At 49.5% G+C, this 18,596-nt stretch overlaps 1 protein-coding gene across 1 annotated transcript in view; it reads left to right on the forward strand.

The window, feature by feature from the left end:
* LOC119976524 (golgin subfamily A member 4-like) overlaps nucleotides 1-18,596 on the forward strand; it is a 1,176,663-nt gene that overhangs the window by 1,095,176 nt on the left and 62,891 nt on the right. The gene's annotated exons all lie outside the window — the stretch shown is intronic.

Raw genomic sequence — 18,596 nt, forward strand, 5'->3', positions numbered from 1 at the left:
TGCAGACAGCCAATTTTCTCTTGCTCCCATGCCCCTAACTTTCTGAATGAGCCTACAATGTGAAAAAATATCAAATGTCTGACTGAAATCCATATACACCACATCCACTGCCCGACCTTCATCAATGTGTCTCGTCACATCCTCAAAGAATTCAATGAGGCTTGTGAGGCATGACCTGCCCCTCACAAAGCCATGCTAACAATCTTTAATCAAACTATGTTTTTACTAAATAGTAATCAAAGCTATCTCTCAGAATCCTTTCCAGTATGTTGCTCACCACAGATGTACGACTGACGGGTCTGTAAATCCCAGGGATTTTCCTATTCCCTTTCTTGAATAAGGGAACAATATTCGACTCCCTCCAATCATCCGGTACTACTCCAGTGGAGAGTGAGGACGCAAAGATAATCGCCAACGGCGAAGCAATCTCCTCCCTCGCTTCCCGTAGTAACCTTGGGTATATCCGGTCAGGGCCAGGGGATTTATCTATCCTGATGCTTTTCAAAATTGCAGCACATCCTCCTTCTTAGTATCAACCTGTTCGAGACTATTAACCTGGTTCACACTGTTCTCACGGGCAACAAGGACACTCTCTCCAGGGAATACTGAAGCAATGTATACATTTAGGCCTCCCCTATCTCTTCAACTCTAGGCACAAGTTCCCTCTACGATCTCTGATCGGCCCTACTCTCACTCTGATCATCCTCTAATTTCTCACATAAGTGCAGGACGCCTTGGGGTTTTCTCTAATCCTTCACGGGAGTTTTTTCATGCCCCCTTCTAGCTCTACTTAGTCCATTTTTGAGTTCCTTCCTGCTATCTTGTAACCCTCAAGAGTTGAGTCAGATCCTTGCTTCCTCAACTTTACGTAAGCTTCCTTCTTCCTCTTGACCAGTAGTTCAACTTCTCTTGTCATCCAAGGCTCCTTCATCATACCGTTGCTTCCTCGTCTCAGTGGGGCAAAACAATTCAGCACCAGCAGCATGTCTCCTTAAACAATCCCCAGATTACTGTTCTGCATTTCCCCAAGAACTCTTGTTCCCACTTTATGCTCCTATCTCATCGGAGTATAATTTCCCTTCCCCCAAATGAATACCTTCGCAGATTTTGTGTTCCTATCCCTCTCCATGACAATGGTAAACGTCAAGGAGTTTCGGTCACTGTCACCGAAATGCTCTCACACCGAAACATCTGACACCTGGCCTGGTCCGTTGCCAATCACAAAGTCCAATATGGCCTCCCCTAGTCGCCCGATCTATATATTGAGTCAGGGTTCCTTCCTGTACACGCCTGAAAAAAATCTGCTTTTTTAAATTCCACTTCGAACAACCAGCTGACAACTGATTCATGGTCATTTGCTTTACATTTCTAGGTATGTATCTAGTTGATTCGAACAATCCAATGCCCAACGCTTGGACCATTATGGACGCTGTCCACATAGATGTTCGCCAATTGTTCGTTTGTGGCGGAAGTTCGAATTCTTGACACATTTCCCCGAAGTTAGTCAATTATCTCATTGTCTTTGGACTTTCTCTTCAAAAATTCTGACAAGAATGGTAAATCAATATTATATACGGGCTGTAACTTTCTGGAAGCGGCACTCAGTGGTGAGTTGCCACACCTGAACTGACTTATTTGAGCGTTCTTTGTGAAGTCCCTGTCATGTCCGTGCTTTATGACTCAGATCGGATGATTGTTCAAGAGTGACGTACGTGCGAACCTCCAGATGCGAGAGCAAAAGGAACCCGCCCCCCTTTTTTGGCAGGAGCTGCCAAGAGTCAGCAGAACTTAAACATTGTTTGCTATTCAAGTTTCCCGATTGGAGCGCATCCCCGTTCGAGGGTTTCATGCCGAACATCGGGCACAATCTTCCAAGCATTGTTGATAAAAATAATCATTCTTGTCACAAGTAGGCTTGCATTAACACTGCAATGAAGTTACCCAATTATTTTATTACAATTAAGGGGCAATTTATCGTGGCCAATCCACCTAATCTGCACATTTTTGGGTTGTGGGGGTGAAACCCACGCAGACACGGGGAGAATGTGCAAACTCCACACGAACAATACTGCAATGAATTTACTGTGAAAAGCCCTGCCCGCTCCCACAAACATAAGGAGACCGTTGAATAGCAGGAGAGGACGAAAACTAGAAAAGTGCCAAGCGCAAATGGTTAAAAATGTAACCGGTCTGCTCCTGAATGTGAATGCGGAATCTCATCGTCGCAATGTGAGAAACCAATTATCAGGACTTAAGCCCCATTTCACGGAAATTAACGAGAACCACCCGTCATCCAACAGCCTCCAGCTTTTCGCGGCCTCCAAACAAGTGCTCACATAGTCACCAATTCCTAACGTTTTTGAAAGTCTAACCTGACGGAAGGGCTTCTGTCGGGAGCTAAGGATGCGCTTAGCCATCTTCACTCCCAGGCAAAGAGCCGGGAGGCTCTGGGATTGTCGCCATTGTGCTTGGTTGGGCATGGGGGACCTCGGCTGCCGTGGGGAGAGGCATGGGTGCCACAGGGAGGGTGTTCCTGGAGATATAGCCAAGGCGTCTGGAGACCTGTCCGGATTGCGGGCGAAAGTCACAGAGGCCTCATGAAGCTTGGAGAAAGAGTTGTTCAGTGTGCTTCACAATAACCATTTTCCGAAAGTGTCGCAGCCCAAACACCCCGGCCCCAACCCCACCTTCCCCCACACCTATCTAACCGCTCGCCCCTACCAAATGCCCTCAGTGATGCTCAACGTGTAAGCTCTGTTAGCATACCGCTCCGTGTGGGTGTTTCCCCAGGATTCACATCTGTGGTAGAGGCAGCCAGCTACTTACGTCATCCCGTGACGTTCACTGTCCCTGGCGGGTGACCCCTGGGATCTCGGGGACGGAGGCGCCGGCTCATTTGTTGAAGGCACATACACAGCCGTCTGCCCTGTCCTGCAGAACCCAAGGTGCGGCCTCATCAGAGGATGGAACTCGACACTGCTGCTGCTCCCTGTAGCCGCCCAAAGGAACGGGTTAGGCTGCTACACTTGTCCCCGTCCTCCCAGTCGGAGTCCATTGCGCCCTGTGGTTTTCCTTGGAATTGACAGGCAGCTGCTTCTGCCCCCGTGTTCCCCTGCATCATATGGCTCTGCCAGACCTGCTGGCGATGCTCCACAGTGACTGGGACACATACCCCAGTTAGCGGGCCATGATCTGCAGTGCCTCAACCATACCCACCTGCGACTTGGTCAAAGTGCGCAGCCACTCGGCCATTCCCATGTCAGAACAGGATATGTTCTGCACAACCCCATAAAGGTCAGCCTGGGTGCCATCGCCCAGTGAGACACACATACTGCCGAGACCCTCTGTGATGCGCTGACACATTGGATACCTAAACCCATGGTGCCGATGCCATGCATACGGTTCTCCATTGGTGGCGGCATGCTAGCTGTATTGGCCTCTATGCCAACGATTTGCGGCGCCAGCCCTGCGCCCGTAGCTTCTAGGACTCCTCCACTCGGCTATGGGTCTCCTGGAGTAGCACTGACATCTTCCTGTGAACGTTCAGGTTGAGCCCTATCGTTTATCAGCATTGGGTAACGCAGGTCCAGAGGCTCAGCATCAGACTGGGACCCAGCTTGGTCTTGCATCCAGCGAGCCTCCAACTACTGCCTCACCTGGTTGTTCCTGCCTCCACCAGCTGCACATCAGTGTGGTGTGCAAAAGGTTGTGCCCCAAAAGCCTGACAACTAACTTTTCAACCGAGATGTGTCTATCTGCAGTGCTGGACGGTGGGGATGATAGCTGTTCGTCGACAATAACAGTTGCATCTTCGGAGCTCTCCTCCGATATGTTATATCCGGAGTCAGGAAAGTCCACAATGGTGATCTACCTGTTGTTCACCACTACATTACTTCCAGCGCCGCTCCTCGAAGGGGCTGACGATTCCCAATTCACACCCTCACCCCCCCCCCCAGTCAGAGCCCTCTCTCCCTGATTATGTTAGAACCTATCCTGAGAGGTTACAGAGAGGGTATCGTTCGCTACACGGATGGGCAGGTGTGAAAGGAATGTTGGTGATCGCCTGCAGCGGTTCTCCATTGGTGGGATTGGGTGGTGCAACGTTGGTGTCTACTCACTCGTGCTGACCGTTGTAGGTCCTTGAACGTCTTCTGACACTGGAGGCCAGTCCTCTTTGTCCCACTGCTTCAGCTGACTACCGTCGCCACCTCGTCCCAGGCCGCACTGGCTACCTTGTGGCTCACCCTCTGGGGCCGTCGTAGGAACAGGACATTCTTAATGGCCTCTATTGCCCGCAGAATCTACCCGAGGTCAACATCCCCGAATATTGTAGCTGGTCTCCTGGGCGCAATATTTGTGAGTTTGATACGGTTGTCTGAGCAAGTGCAGCTGAAGTGTTGCGTGGCGTTACTCCAGGGGGGCTCGCGAATATGCTGGCGAGCCAGAGATCGAGGCGGGAGACCCCCCCCCCCAGCCCTCGTTAAGTGTACCAATTAACGTTGAAGACTGTTGCTGGCCTCGCTGGGACGAGCGGCAGGAAACTCGCGGCAACTCTCACTCCTAACAGACTTGGGTATTTTTACGAGAATGCTACCCAATGGAGAATACCTATTGATAAACTGCGAGCAAAGTAGAACCACGCAGCCGATGAATGACGCGCGGTCCAGACACGAATCTGTTGGACTGTAGAATCTCCCCAAATATTGAATGCAATCATAGATTCCAATATCGGGGGCGGGGCGGGGGAGGGTTGCCTTGTTGTCGAGACTTTCGGGAATGGACAGCCTGGTGGTTCGGACATAGGATTTAATCAAGTGAATATCTATGTGGAGGGGCTAAATACCTCAGGGAGACTCGGAAAATACTCATTTGGCTAGTTAGATATCGGGGGCTGGATTCTCTGTTTGCCGACGCCGAAATCGGGAAATTCGATTGGGTGAAGAATAGTTTCCTCCTCCAAAACCGCAGCAGACGCCGGTTTGACGCTAATTCGGGATGCTTCAGCACCGGCAAAGTGGCATAAATGCAGCGCCCGCCCACAGCCCGATAGATCAGTGGGCATGTCATTTGCGGACCTGATGGCCGATGCTCCGGGGCCTCCATAATTCAGCTCATCTGGGTTTTTTTTTAAATTAGTGTACCCAATTTTTTTTCAATTAAGGCCCAATTTAGCGTGGCCAATCCAACAACCCTGCATATCTTTCGGTTGTGGGTGTGAAACACATGCAAACAGGGGAAGAAGGTGGAAACTCCACACGAACAGTGACCCAGAGCCGGGGTCGAACCTGGGACCTCGGCGCCATGAGGCAGCTAGGCTAATGACTGCGCCGCCATGCTGCCCTATTCAGCAGCTACGATGGGCCGATTTGCCGATGACGTGCTTCACATGTGGATATTAAAATGGAGAACCTGGTATCCTGGCTGCTGAGCAACAGAGACGAGGAAGGAAGTGGCGAAGAGTGACTGTGGACTGGCAGCGCAGACACTGGACGTACTGGCTGCGGCGTCGGGGTGACTGACAGGGCCGTGAGAGGGTACGGGGATGGAGAGAGGGGAGGCGGGTGGTGAGCGAGATGAGGAGGCGAGAAGCCCTCCACCCCCCCCCCCCCCACACACACACACACACGACTGGGGCATCGACCGCCATTACAATAGCTACCTTGCTGGCCACCCAGTCCGGCATCCGGTTCTACTCAGTTACACCTGCCTGCATCTCCACTGTAGATGGGACTAGATGTTCCTGGAGCCCGGGACCCGTCAGGGTAGTAGCTGGTTCCTGGGACCCTGCTGCAATACCAGCTTCAAGCACCTCGTCTGCTCCAGTCTCCACCTGCTATAGCAGACCAACTGTGTTGTGCGCACCAGATAGTGTCCCATGAGCCTCCTCAATAAAGTGCCCAACCGAGGTGATAATCCAGGAAATGGTGGAGGATGTCGGAGACAGCTGTGACAAATGGTTTGTGTCCGTCTCAGATCTGAACTCGAGGATCACCTGAGTCTCGGGCGGATGATTGGTGTTCAGGCTGCTCTCCCCGTCAGTGCTCGGAGGCAACGGCTCTGGCACTGGCGGGGTTCTCATAATGGTCCGGGCCCATCTCCGGCAGGTTCTCTCAGACACAAGACGATATATATCGTTGGACTGCCGGGCGGGAGAGGGCCTGGGGCGGGATTCGTGCCTGGGGACCAGGGTCTAGGGTGTGGTCTGAGAGGAAGAGTGTTGAGATTTGAGGGGTTTGGAGTGTGGGGTTGAAAAGTGATAGTGAGCGGGATGTGGGGTGTGTCCACACAGCTGCCAAGAGGATCTGAAACTAATCAGGGGGTCTCACATGCTCGCCCGCTGCTGACCTCCACGTAGAGGACCTCCATTTCCTCTGGGCCATAGACCACGTGTTGTGCCCTCTGCTCCGCATGATCAGGGGCCATAGGTCTGGTAGTCGCACTCCGGTCTTCTCCCGTTCCTGGCGGTTGTGCGCTGCCATTTCCTCGGAGGGGGCAAACACAAACACTGACAATGTTAGAATGTCCAGCGAATGCAGCCCAGGGGTTGATTAGATGAAGGCCTCAGTAGCCAGGGAACACAGATATTGCGGCTGGCATGGGTGCAGGCATGTGGGACCGGGTGGGTTGACAGCCGCCCCCAGGGGGGTATCCCGGTTACATGTGGTGTGTGTGTGTGGGGGGAGGGGTATGGAGGTTGGTCGCAAAACCCTACCATCTGACACTGGCCGCCCAGAGGAGGTCGCACAGTTTCTTCCTGCAGTGGGTGTCAGTCCGGACGTCGTTGCCCACGGTGTTGACTGTGTCTGCCACCTGCTCACAGACACATCGCATGGCGGCGGCTGTGGTCCTTTTCCTGGGCCTGGATGTAGGGTCACCCTTCTTTCATCCACGGCTTCCTGGAGGGTCTCCAGCTCAGCGTCCCTGAACCGTGGCGCTGCTCTCCTTACAGTCATCTTGTTGAATAGGATAGTGTGTCTGGGGTGATGGATCATATAAGTGTGGGTGTGGCGTATGAGTGTGATGTGTGGCAATCACAGACCGGCGAATCCGGCGCAGTTTCGCTTGGAAGTATTTGCATTCCAAGTGGTGATGTCGCTAGTCCAGTTTGAGTTTTTGAATCGCGCACTGTTTTGGTGTTTTCGCTGTCCTGAAGCACCACTGCATGACGCTGGCGTCAGCACTTATTCTCAAAATTGGATGCCCAAGCCCCGGGTTTGGGGAGCTCGGATGTCAGTCGGAGGGTTGGATAGAAGATGGGCTGCGGTTTGTTCATCAGGCTTAGGTGAGGTTTTCAAACAAGCCAGATAATTTGGCAGTGCGAAGCGTTCAAACGTCAGTGGTATAGGCAGTTCGGATATGGAAGCGGATTCCAAAATTGGGGTTGAATAGATGGACGTCGGGAGCTGGGTGTCGTATCTTTAGAGATTCGGACAAGGAGCGTATTCAGAGGGTTTGCAGGTTCAGATAAGATTTTCTTTCATTCATGGGTTCGAGGGGTGTGGGTAATGTCAGGTTTAGATGTTTAGACAACGGGAAAAGCTTGCGGGTGGAAGTAGGTCATCGACAGTGTCCGGATGGTCCGGACATTGAGAGATTAGGTGCTTGATGTCGGAAGCGGGCGGTTCCGACATCGAAGGATTGGTGGGTGGACCGTGGCAATTATTTGGAGTTGTTAATTCTGAAGGGCGTGTTGGAGGTCATCGGTTTAAGGTGGCGTGTATTGGGGAGTTAGATTTGGTTCAGTAGAATGAGCTCAAGGTGCTCCAGGCTGTTGGGTGGCGGCATCGTTTTATTCGGGGTGTGCAGGAGCTCTTGTGGTGTCAATGGGAATCCGGTGCGGGATTAGGAGTCGGGTTTTCTGTGGTGGCGGGTGGGGTCTGTCGATGTGGGAAGTGTGTTCGGTCCCTAGTGTCCGATGGTGTGAGGGGCGCCTTGTGCTGGGCTCAATCTTTTTGTTTTATAGTAAAACTGGAGTAAGAAGTGCTGTTACTGTTTCCGAAAATTGCTGGTTAACCTTCATTTCCTCGGGGTAAAATATACTGCCGGATAGCAACTCTGGAAGGGCTTATCTTCGTCTAAATTGAAAAACACTGACCGTTCATTTTCCAGGAGTCGGGGTTCACATTCGTGGTCAAACGGCTGGAAGACAGAATCAGCACAGCGAACGACACGGGGCTGAGAATCACGAAGCTGCCGGAAGCTAAGCATCTCTGGCAAACATCCGTCTCTCAAGCTGCGTGAGAGAGGAGCAATGAAGCGGAGCCCACCTACTACATGGAAGAATTGAGTTTAGGCTCGACCTCTTTGGAACAGAATGAGCTGCCACAATGCACTTTATGAAGAAGGCAAATTGCAGTGAGAAAGTTTGGGAAGAGGGAGTTCAGACAGCAGACGGCTTTGGCGCAGTTGGAACTGCAATGGAGACGGGGACTCGATTGGTTCAGCAGGGAAATTCGGAGATTGCATCGGATGGGGCGCAGTTCACCGGGATCACCGGATCAGCAGTGGTGAACCGGAAAGAAGGAAATCAGGTCACCTGTGTGCAAAGAGGCGATTGCAAATTGTGTTGGGTGGGGGGGGGGGGGCGATTCTGGGATGGTAGCGCGGAGTAAAGGGGTTATGTGGAGGGGGGGGCTGTCCGAGCAGCGTTGAATCTGAACAGAATCTTTGAGGCCTGAAGCTGCGGGGTAACAGAGTTGGTGGAGTCGAGCAGAGGACAGCAGAGCAGAGCTTCTGATTGGCTGTTCAGGGGAGATTTGCATACGTGCAGTACGGTCAGCGTACGTTGAAGGTGTAGCTGCGCAAGTGACACAAGGAGTTCGAGGGAAGGCAAGCATCCAGCAGAGGGCAGCAGAGCAGTGTTTCTGATTGGCTGTTCTGGGGAGATTGGCATACGTGCAGTACGGTCAGCGTAAGTTGAAGGTGGTTTGTGAAAGGGCTGTTCTCGAGTGACAGCTTTACCCAAAACACTACTGACGTAGTGCCTCCCACCCATCCTCTTCCTCCAACCAAAAAAATGTTCTGTCCGTCGGATTGCTAAATTAACAAGTTTTTTTTTTAGTTTTCAGTAGTTGGGAAGTTAGTTCAGTGGGAATGGAGGCTAGGGCAGTTGAATGTTCCTCCTGCAGAATGTGGGAGGAAAGGGTCACCTCGAGTGTCCCTGCTGACTACATCTACGGGAAGTGCACCCAACTCCAGCTCCACGAGAACCGTGTTAGGGAACTGGAGCTGGATGAACTTTGGATCATTCGGGAGGCGGAGGGGGTTATTGAGAGGAGTTATAGGGAGGTAGTCACACCTCAGGTAAAAGAAGAAGGTAGATGGGTTACCGTCAGGGGAGGGAGAGGGAACCGACAGGCAGTGCAGGGATCCCCTGTGGTCGTTCCCCTCTGGATACCCCTCTGGATATGTGGAGCTTGTTCAAGGAACAGCTATTGCGTGTTCTTGATAAGTACGTACCAGTCAGGCAGGGAGGAAGGGGTAGAGCGAGGGAACCGTGGTTTACCAAAGAAGTGGAATCTCTTGTCAAGAGGAAGAAGGAGGCCTATGTGAAGATGAGGTGTGAAGTTTCAGTTGGGGCGCTTGATAGTTACAAGGAAGCGAGGAAGGATCTAAAGAGAGAGCTAAGACGAGCAGGGAGGGGACATGAGAAGTTTTTGGCAGGTAGGATCAAGGAAAACCCAAAAGCTTTCCATAGGTATGTCAGGAATAAAAGAATGACTAGGGTAAGAGTAGGGCCAGTCAAGGACAGTGGTGGGAATTTGTGTGTGGAGGCTGAGGAGATAAGCGAGATACTAATTGAATACTTTTCGTCAGTATTCACTCAGGAAAAAGATAATGTTGTGGAGGAGAATGCTGAGACTCAGGCTATTAGAATAGATGGCATTGAGGTGTGGAGGGAAGAAGTGTTGGCAATTCTGGACAAGGTGAAAATAGATAAGTCCCCGGGCCTGATGGGATTTATCCTAGGATCCTCTGGGAAGCCAGGGAAGAGATTGCTGAGCCTTTGGCTTTGATTTTTACGTCATCATTGGCTAGAGGAATAGAGCCAGAGGACTGGAGGGTAGCAAATGTGGTCCCTTTGTTCAAGAAGGGGAGTAGAGATAACACCGGTAACTATAGGCCGGTGAGCCTCACGTCTGTTGTGGGTAAAGTCTTGGAGAGGATTATAAGAGATACGATTCATAATCATCTAGATAGGAATAATATGATTAGGGATAGTCAGTATGGTTTTGTGAAGGGTAGGTCATGCCTCACAAACCTTATCGAGTTCTTTGAGAAGGTGACTGAACAGGAAGACGAGGGTAGAGCAGTTGATGTGGTGTATATGGATTTCAGTAAAGCGTTTGATAAGGTTCCTCATGGTCGGCTATTGCAGAAAATATGGAGGCTGGGGATTGAGGGCGATTTAGAGATGTGGATCAGAAATTGGCTAGTTGAAAGAAAACAGAGGGTGGTGGTTGATAGCAAATGTTCAGAATGGAGTTCAGTTACGAATGGCGTACCACAAGGATCTGTTCTGGGGCTGTTGCTGTTTGTCATTTTTATAAATGACCTAGAGGAGGGGACAGAAGGTTGGGTGAATAAATTTGCAGACGACACAAAAGTCGGTGGGGTTGTAGACAGTGTGGAAGGATGTTGCAGGTTACAGAGGGACATAGATAAGCTGCAGAGCTTTGCTGAGAGGTGGCAAATGGAGTTTAAGGTAGAGAAGTGTGAGGTGATTCACTTTGGAAAGAACAACAGGAATGCGGAAAATTTGGCTAATGGTAAAATTCTTGGCAGTGTGGATGAGCAGAGTGATCTCGGTGTCCATGTACATAGATCCCTGAAAGTTGCCACCCAGGTTGATAGGGTTGTGAAGAAGGCCTATGGTGTGTTGGCCTTTCTTGGTAGAGGGATTGAGTTCCGGAGCCATGAGGTCATGTTGCAGCTGTACAAAACTCTGGTACGGCCGCATTTGGAGTATTGCGTACAGTTCTGGTTGCCTTATTATAGGAAGGACGTGGAAGTTTGGAACGGGTGCAGAGGAGATTTACCAGGATGTTGCCTGGTATGGAGGGAAAATCTTATAAGAAAGGCTGATGGACTTGAGGTTGTTTTCGTTAGAGAGAAGAATTTTAAGAGGTGACTTAATAGAGGCATACAAAATGATCAGAGGGTTAGAAAGGGTGGACAGTGAGAGCCTTCTCCCGCGGATGGAGGTGGCTCGCACGAGGGGACATAGCCTTAAATTGTGGGGTAGTAGATATAGGACAGACGTCAGAGGTAGGTTTTTTACTCAAAGAGTGGCGAAGCCGTGGAATGCCCTACCTGCAACAGTAGTGAACTCGCCAACATTGAGGTCATTTAAAAGTTTATTGGATAAGCATATGGATGATAATGGCATAGTGTAGGTTAGATGGCCTTTAGTTTTTGACTTCCGATGTCGATGCAACATCGTGGGCCGAAGGGCCTGTACTGTGCTGTATCGTTCTATGTTCTATAAGAAGTATACCGTTTTGCATACTGTTGCGGGGGACGACGTACCAGGAGCAAGCAATGGGGCACAGGTCTCTGGCACAGAGTCTGTCCCTGTTGCTCAGAAGGGAAGGGAGAAGAGGAACAGAGCACTTGTCATTGGGGACTTCATAGTTAGAGGAACAGACAGGAGGTTCTGTGGGAACAAAAGAGACTCACGGTTGGTGTGTTGCCTCCCAGGTGCCAGGGTCCGTGATGTCTCTGATCGTGTTTTTGGGATTCTTAAAGGGAAGGGGGAGCAGCCCCAGGTCGTGGTCCACATAGGTATCAACGACATAGGTAGGAAGAGAGATGGGAATTTGAGACAGAAATTCAGGGAGCAAGGGTGGAAGCTGAGAGCGAGAAAAAACAGAGTTGTTATCTCTGGATTGTTACCCGTGCCACGTGCTAGCGAAGTGAGAAATAAGGATGGAGGAGTTGAACACGTGGCTACAGGAATGGTGCAGGAGGGAGGGTTTTGGTTTCCTGGATAATTGGGGTTCATTCTGGGGTAGGTGGGACCTCTACAAACAGGATTGTCTTCACCTGAACCAGAGGGATACCAATATCCTGGGGGGTGGGCGATTTGCTAGTGCTCTTCGAGGGGGGGGGGGCGGCGGGGAGGGGTGGGGGTAAACAAATTCAGCAGGAGGATGCGAACCTAAATTGTAGTCCCAGTGTACAGGATGTTGAGAGTAGTGAGGTCAGGGATAGGGTTAAAAGTTCGAAAAAGGGCACCGGCAAGCAAGACGCTGGTTTGAAGTGTGTCTACTTCAACGCCAGGAGCATCCGGAATAAGGTGGGTGAGCTTGCAGCATGGGTTGGTACCTGGGATCTCGATGTTGTGGCGATTTTGGAGGCATGGGTAGAGCAGGGACAGGAATGGTTGTTGCAGGGTCCAGGATTTAGATGTTTCTGTAAGAACAGATAATATGGTAAAAGAGGGAGGGTGAGGCATTGTTAATCAAGGAAAGTATTACGGCGGTAGAAAGGACGTTTGAGGACTCGTCTACTGAGGTAGTATGGGCCGAGGTTAGCAACAGGAGAGGAGAGGTCACCCTGTTGGGAGTTGTCTACAGACCTCCGATTAGTTCCAGAGATGTAGAGGAAAGGATTGCAAAGATGTTTCTCGACAGTAGCGAGAGTAACAGGGTAGTTGTTATGGGGGACTATAACTTTCAAATATTGACTGGAAATACTATAGTTCGAGTACAATAGATGGGTCAGTTTTTGTGCAGTGTGTGCAGGAGGGTTTTCTGACACAGTATGTAGACAGACCAACAAGGAGCAATGCCACATTGGATTTGGTACTGGGTAATAAACGCGGCCAGGTGTTAGATTTAGATGTAGGTGAGCACTTTGGTGATAGTGGTCACAATTTGGTTATGTTTACTTTAGCGATGGGCAGGGTTAGGTATATACAGCAAGGCAAAGATTACAATTGGGGGAAAGGCAATTATGATGCTATTCGGCAAGACTTAGAATGTATAGGATTGGGAAGGAAACTGCAGGGGATGGGTACAATCGAAATGTGGAGCTTTTTCAAGGAACAGCTACTGCGTGTCCTTGATAAGTATGTACCGGTCAGGCAGGGAGGACGTTGTCGAGCAAGGGGACCGTGGTTTACTAAGGAAGTTGAAGCACTTGACAAGAGGAAGAAGAAGGCTTATGTTAGGATGAGACATGAAGGCTCAGTTAGGGCACTTGTGAGTTACACGTTAGCCAGGAAGGACCTAAAGGGAGAGTTAAGAAGAGCGAGAAGAGGACACGAAACGTCGTTGGCGGAGAGGATCAAGGAAAACCCTAAGGTTTTCTATAGGTATATCAGGAACAAAAGAATGACTAGAGTAGGATTAGGGCCAATCAAGGATAGCAGTGGAAAGTTGTGTGTGGAATCAGAGGAGATAGGGGAAGCGTTAAATGGATATATTTCGTCAGTGTTTACACTGGAGATAGACAATGTTGTCGAGGAGAATACTCAGTTTCAGTCGACCAGGCTAGATGGTATTGACGTTCACAAGGAGGAGGTGTTAGCAATTTTGGAAAGTGTAAAAATAGATAGGTCCCCTGGGCCAGATGGGATTTATCCTAGGATTCTCTGAGAAGCCAGGGAGGAGATTGCAGAGCCTTTGTCCTTGATCTTTTTGTCATCTTTGTCAACAGGAATAGTGCCGGATGACTGGAGAATAGCAAATGTTGTCCCCTTGTTCAAGAAGGGGAGTAGAGACAACCCTGGTAATTATAGACCTGTGAGCCTTACTTCGGTTGTGGGTTAAATGTTGGGAAAGGTTATAAGAGATAGGGTTTATAATCATCTTGAAAAGAACAAGTTGATTAGCGATAGTCAACACGGTTTTGTGAAGAGTAGGTCATGCCTCACAAACCTTGTTGAGTTTTTTGAGAAGGTGACCAAAGAAGTGGATGAGGATAAAGCGGTTGATGTGGTGTATATGGATTTCAGTAAGGCGTTTGATAAGTGTCCCCACGGTAGGCTATCGCAGAAAATAAGGAGGTATGGGATTGAAGGTGATTTAGCGGTTTGGATCAGTAATTGGCTAGCTGAAAGAAGACAGAGGGTGGTGGTTGATGGCAACTGTTCATCCTGGAGTTCAGTTACTAGTGGTGTACCGCAAGGATCTGTTTTGGGGCCACTGCTGTTTGTCATTTTTATAAATGACATGGAAGAGGGCGTAGCAGGATGGGTTAGTAAATTTGCAGATGACACGAACGTCGGTGGAGTTGTGGATAGTGCTGAAGGATGTTATAGGATACAAAGGGACATAGATAAGCTGCAGACCTGGGCTGAGAGGTGGCAGATGGAGTTTAATGCGGAAAAGTGTGAAGTGGTTCACTTTGGAAGGAATAACAGGAAAGCAGACTACTGGGCTAATGGCAAGATTCTTGGTAGTGTAGATGAACAGAGAGATCTCGGCATCCAGGTACATAAATCCCTGAAAGTTCCCACCCAGGTTAATAGGGCTGTTAAGAAGGCATATGGTGTGCTCGCCTTTATGACTAGGGGGATTGAGTTTCGGAGCCACAAGGTCATGCTGCAGCTGTATATAACTCTGGTGCGGCCGCTCCTGGAGTACTGCGTGCAGTTCTGGTCACCACATTAGGAAGGATGTGGAAGCTTTGGAAAGGGTTCAGAGGAGATTTACTATGATGTTGCCTGGTATGGAGGGAAGGTATAACGAGGCAAGGCTCAGGAACTTGAGGTTGCTTTCATTAGAGAGGAGAAGGCTGAGAGGTGACTTAATAGAGACATATAAGGTAGTCAGAGGGTTAGATAGGGTGGACAGTGAGAGTCTCTTTCATCGGATTATGATAGCCAAAACGAGGGGACATAGCTTTAAATTGAGAAGTGGTAGATATAGGACAGATGTCAGAGGCAGTTTATTTACTCAGAGAGTAGTAGTGGTGTGGAACGCCCTGCCTGCAACAGTCGTCGACTCGCCGGATAGACATATGGATGAAAGTGGAATAGTGTAGGTCAGATAGGCTTCAGGTGGTTTCACAGGTCGGCGCAACATCTAGGGCCGAAGGGCCCGTACCGCGCTGTAATGTTTTATGTTCTATGAGACATGTGAGCTACAGAAAACAGCTTTTGGGACACCATGAGGCGGATCGGGGCGAAACGAAGTAGAATGCCTAAGTGATGGCCGGAAGCCGGATTACGTTAGGCATGGGGTTGGGGAGAGAGGGAGAGGAATGGACGAATGACCGGACTGGAATATTTGAATCAGACCCGGGTGTCAGTAAATGCGTCACTGAAGATGCAGGATGCCATCACTATAAAGCTGGCAGCACAAATTCGAAGTTCACATATTTGATTTTTTTTCGAAGCTGCGAAGCGCAGTGCAATTGCTCACGGAAAATTAGCCCTTCGGGAAAATTGTTGGGGAAACCCTGACCTGGGAACTTCTGAGAGAGTAAGCCATCCCCTCTCCCCAAAATCGCCGCTGCAGTCAGGGACTATTCCGAATGTTGCCGTACGTTTTTAATTTTATACAGCACATGAAATGAGCGATATTCTATTAATAGCATATACTTTAATCTATTTGAGGTTTTTAAGCTGTATTCACTAGAACATAGAACATAGAACAGTACAGCACAGAACAGGCCCTTCGGCCCTCGATGTTGTGCCGAGCAATGATCACCCTACTTAAACCCACGTAACCCGTATACCCGTAACCCAACAATCCCCCCATTAACCTTACACTACGGGCAATTTAGCATGGCCAATCCACCTAACCCGCACATCTTTGGACTGTGGGAGGAAACCGGAGCACTCGGAGGAAACCCACGCACACACGGGGAGGACGTGCAGACTCCACTCAGACAGTGACCCAGCCGGGAATCGAACCTGGGACCCTGGAGCTGTGAAGCATTGATGCTAACCACCATGCTACCGTGAGGCTACTATTAAGCACTTTGCTATAATGTGCCGTGCATATCCAATAGCTAGTCCATTGTTTCAGCGTTTATTGTTAGACTACAGGCTAGGATGTTTGATGCAACATTGACATGGAAAATCTATTTATTATTACTTCTCCATCATCAACATCTGCAAGTAAATATTATTTTGCGCATTTCTATATGGAATTGTATTATTTTCATTGCACTACTAATGCAGAGAACCAGGTCGATGCTCGGGGAAGCCCTTTTTAATGCCACTACGGTAGATGGCGAAGTTTGAATAATGCAAAGAAAACATAAGTTCCATAATTATCAAGATTGATTAACGCAATAATTGAAGCAAAAATCCAACTGTCACGTCCAGAAGTAGACCTTATTTCAGTGCATGGTGTGACCGACATGTGACTCCAGATCCACAGCAATTTGGTCAATTTTAAAATTCCGCTCACATCAAAGGCCACTCGGGATCGACAATAACTGCTGACACAGTGAAATATCCCGGCATCACATTAAAAGATAAAACGAAACTCTAAACATTGCGCAGGATTCTGCGCCTCGCTCCTTCGGGAACGGAGATTGTGCATGCACGGAGAATATGGCCACCGGCCGAACCCTAGGTTTGCGCCAAACCCACCGTTGTGCTCCGGCCCATTGTTGGCGTTGCGATCCGTGCTCCCGCCAGCATACAAGCGGGAGGAAGCTATTGGATGGAAATGGCCCCTTATGAACCATTTGCATCCATCGAGAGGGCCGCGAAGGAGAGTTCCCAAGATTTCACCATTCCCGATTATCCAGGCCAGGAATTAGATGGGTACTGAAAAGCTGCAGGTGTGAAACAGCCTGGCCCTGGCGTGCCAGATACGACGTGGACCTTGGTTGTAACTAATCCCATAAGAGAGCTTCCCCCAAAGCCCACCGGAGGGCCACCCTATTTCTCACAATGCACGATCTGCCTACATCTGCCGCAGACCAATCCACCGTACCCCAAGAGAACCATTGAAACCGATGATACCCCCAGCGGCGCGTAATGCGGTTGACACACCCAGCCACCCATAGATATGGAGAATCCCCAGAGACTCTTAGGGAGGGAGATTCGCGGAAGAATCCCGCAAATACGGACACCGCACAAGACACCCAGAAAAGATGACCCACTCGAGAGCTGCTGCATAGCTGGACCTGCGGAATCGAAGACCCCGACTCTCATTAAAAGAGACGCCTAAACAGTCCCCTTAATAAAAGAATCCCCGACAGTAGCGCCCTAGATAAAGGCAGCCCCCACACAGCAGAACCCCCCTAGAAAGGAAGACCCACACCCAGAGATCCCCTAGATTGGAAGGCGACTCACAGAGACCCCCTGCATAGTGACACGCTCCGAGATCCCATCGATAGAGAACCCCCGAGCCCGCCAATTAGAGGAGCCCGCCATGGAGACCAGCTAACTGAAGGAATGACGCAAGTCAGCAGACCAGCATCTGGAAACTAGTTTTTACTTTCAGCAGGAACGTAAAAACAAAAAAACTACTGATGTATCTCTCACCTAAGGATACACCTGCTGCCTCAGACAGAAAAAGCACCATTCCTGGAGGCAACGAAACATTGGCCTTTGTTTAAACCCGTCAGATACTTTAAATACAAACCATCCATCTTTTTCACTTCTTGGGTTGTTGTTGACAACAACGACAAACAATTAAGTGTTCTAACCGCAATTCTTACAAACATCATCCTCATCAAAAAGAGTTAAGTGAATTATAATCAACAACCCCCCCACCCCCCGTCATCATGCTTGAGTGACGTTGAAATGCTGAGCTAGTAATTGACTGCCTTTAACTGCATTTGAAGTGTTTGACCTTTGCTATCCTTATAGTTACAGCACGTATTCCTCGTTCGTGAAGGAGGCCGAATAAAGCAAAGCTGACTTATATGTTTTTGCACGCTATACGTCACAGCCCACAGGAGAAATTAATCAGTGCCTTGCATCTAAACGGTCTGAGGGATTTTAATACAAGTCAATCCTTGTCTCTGACCACGAATGGAAGCGTCGTGCTTTCTCTGGACGGGTTTCTCCTTTTGGAGACTCCTCCAGCCGGACTTAATTATAACCTGATTTCCTGTCCATCGGACCGCAAATCAGGAAGCAGCTTTGTGTCCTTCGCCAGGCAAATTCATGCCTGGCATGAAATGCGAGGGACTCTGAAAGGAATGCCAGTATTGAGCGGCAATTTTGAGTGCACGGCCGAACGGCTGTTCAGTGGTCGGCCACACCCACTCCCTAATCGAAAGGCAACCCCTCACGGCAAAACCCCTCTGCCACTCATCATGGTGCTGCCCCCCCCCCTCCCCCACCTTCCAAGGATTTTCAAAAGCCCCTTCCCCTTTTCAATAGAGCCCCGTAAAAAGTAAAATATGAATGTGTGGTAAGTTGACTTCGAATATCAGAGAAATGTAACGGAGACAATATCGGGGTTTATAGAAACAGCGGTTCCCAATGAAGAATAGAAAGACTTGTGTACAAAAAATGAACTTCTTCCTGCGGAGCCCATTGGTGTAGTTAATTGTTCACACTACTTTGGGATGGAATCTTATCTGCCGAAATACAGCACTTCATCAGTACAACAGCGCGCAAGCGACCACACTGCCATGGGCAATTCCTGCGTCAATTTCACTTTAGGTTGTTGCAG

This window comes from Scyliorhinus canicula, chromosome 13 (genome assembly GCF_902713615.1).
Source record: "Scyliorhinus canicula chromosome 13, sScyCan1.1, whole genome shotgun sequence".
NCBI classification, from domain to species: Eukaryota; Metazoa; Chordata; class Chondrichthyes; order Carcharhiniformes; family Scyliorhinidae; genus Scyliorhinus; species Scyliorhinus canicula.